Below are 2,500 nucleotides of genomic sequence, written 5' to 3'. Positions count from 1 at the left end.
ACCTTCAGGGCCAGGCAGGCCCCTCACCCCCTGAGAGACAGAGAGAGAGAGGGAGAGAGAGAGAGAAAGAGAGAGAGTTCATGTATTTGGCAGCAGTTTAGAAAACCTATGTTGACAAAAGGTCTTTTATCTTAACTTTAGAGTAGAGAAATATAGAAACACAGAATTTACAATACAGATATTTTTTAATCATTCATACCGGTTCTCCCTTCTTCCCCTGTAATCCTGGGCCCTGGAGAAAGAAGTGGGATTAAAAAAGCGTCAAAATTCTTTCATGACAAGCACTGTCAGTTAAGGCTGGTGGAGACAACCAAACATTCACACCACAGAATTCCACATCGTGCCGTCTGTTTTACCGTCTGGACCTCTGCTGGTCATGATCTGGTTACCCTCTGTTTGTCCACACTCTGCCGTGCAGAGCGTGTCTGTTTGTTTACATTCATTCATTTTCCAAGCCACTTATGCTAATTACAGTTACAGTGTGCTGGAGCCTATCCCAGCGCTCATTGGGCGAAAAGCAGGGAAACACCCTGGACAGGTCACTGGTCCGCAGTTGTTTACATAAAGGTTTTAGGGAAAAACATGGTTCTTTCAGCTGATCTGTAGTCTGGCCCCACGGACACTGTGCAGTCTGCACATATTTCTTTTAATGGCAATGTGTGTTTGGCACCTTAATGTGGTAGCCTGTGTTTGTAAACACAATCACAAAGGCAGCACCAGTGTAAACAGCCGTGTAAAGCTGTACAACAGTATGACAGCTAGGCCAGTCTACCAACCAGCACTTTCAATCAATCAATCAATCAATCAATGAAACAAACAAGATCAGCAAATAATCAAACACTCACACTGCCGCCTGGCTCCCCAGGAGCCCCATCAGTCCCCTACAGAGAGAGAGAGAGAGAGAGAGAGAGAGAGAGAGAGAGAGAGAGAGAGAGAGAGAGAGAGAGAGAGAAAGAGATAGATAGAGAGAGAGAAAGAGAGAGAGAGAGAGAGAGAGAGAGAGGGAGAGAGAGAGAGAGAGAGACAGAAAGAACATAAAAAGAAAAAGAAATTGTGAATAAAGTGTGTTAGAGGTAAGTGAATCACATGCTTGTTTTTCCTGATGTCATGAATATCTCACCTTTTCCCCAGTACGTCCAGGGGGACCTGGTAAACCCTGTCAACACACACAGCATATCAGTACCTCATACCTGTGTATTTGTTTTCATACAAATACACACCATACATACACTAACACACACCCACGCATGCTCACGCTGTTTCTCTCACACACACACACACACACACACACACACACACACACACACACGTGTTAGGTCATATGTGTGCACTTACCCTGGGACCTGCTGGTCCGGAAAGGCCTGGTTTTCCATCCTCACCCTGAGATGACACACACACACATATCAGCGTACATACACACATACACACACACCACGTACACACACCACGTACACAAACTAGAAAAGTTCTCATATCTATAAAATGTCATATCACACATCACACACATACACACTTAAACATAAACAAATTCAAAAGCTGAGTTTGATCACTGGAATAGAAGGTCACCCTCTCTCCTGCAGGTCCAGCTGGTCCTCTCTCTCCCTGCAGAAAATACAAGACACACCAGCTCTAAATGTTGTACATAATCTGTGCTTCTGCTTAGTTCAGGTTCATCTGGGATTGCTCATGTTATTCTGTGGTTTGTCTGTTTTGGTCGATTGTTCCCCAAGTCATTCAAACATTAGATTAGACTGGACTGCATGGTCTCTCACATTAGATAAGTGAACGAACCATTCTGGATCACTCCAGAATAATCTGTTTCATTCCAGACTATCAAGAATAACTACTGATCATTTAGAATATTCCAGATTTCACTGAGCTATTTGATTATCCCAGATAACACTTTACTCCAGACTCACCCGGTCTCCTTCAGATCCAGGTACACCTGGAGATCCCCGATCACCCTGAGACAGACCAGTGAGAGCAGAACATGGATTAATCATCAGATCAAGAGATCAGTGATTTTAGTGATATTTCTCATGTTAAGGAATCTCACCTTACTTCCACCTTCACCAGGAGGTCCTCTAGGTCCCTAGAACCAAAAAATCTCTTTCATACATTATGTCATCAAAGAGAGAGTGTGTGTCTTAAGGTTGGGTGGTATCAAGGTATTACGGCATACCAGGGTATTTAGAAATACCAAAGGTATGAGTTTCTATACCATCAAAAACACAGACGCTTCTCTTTTTCTATATCCTGATACGGAGATGCGGTATTGAGGTGAGGTACTGTAGTGCACAGCAGGCGCCACCAGAGGTCAGTCTACTGGTGACAAAAATAGTGAATGCGAGTGGTGGAGATAACGTAGCACTAGTAAAAAAAGAAGTGTTTCTCCCCCTGTTTGGGAGTATTTTGGGTTTCGTCCCGATGATAAAGGTGAACCAGCCAATCCGGACAAAGCTGTGTGTACTATCTGCTATTTTTATAAAAATATAAAATG

This window comes from Chanos chanos, chromosome 6 (genome assembly GCF_902362185.1).
Source record: "Chanos chanos chromosome 6, fChaCha1.1, whole genome shotgun sequence".
Taxonomy (NCBI): Eukaryota; Metazoa; Chordata; class Actinopteri; order Gonorynchiformes; family Chanidae; genus Chanos; species Chanos chanos.
This window is presented reverse-complemented; position numbering follows the sequence as displayed.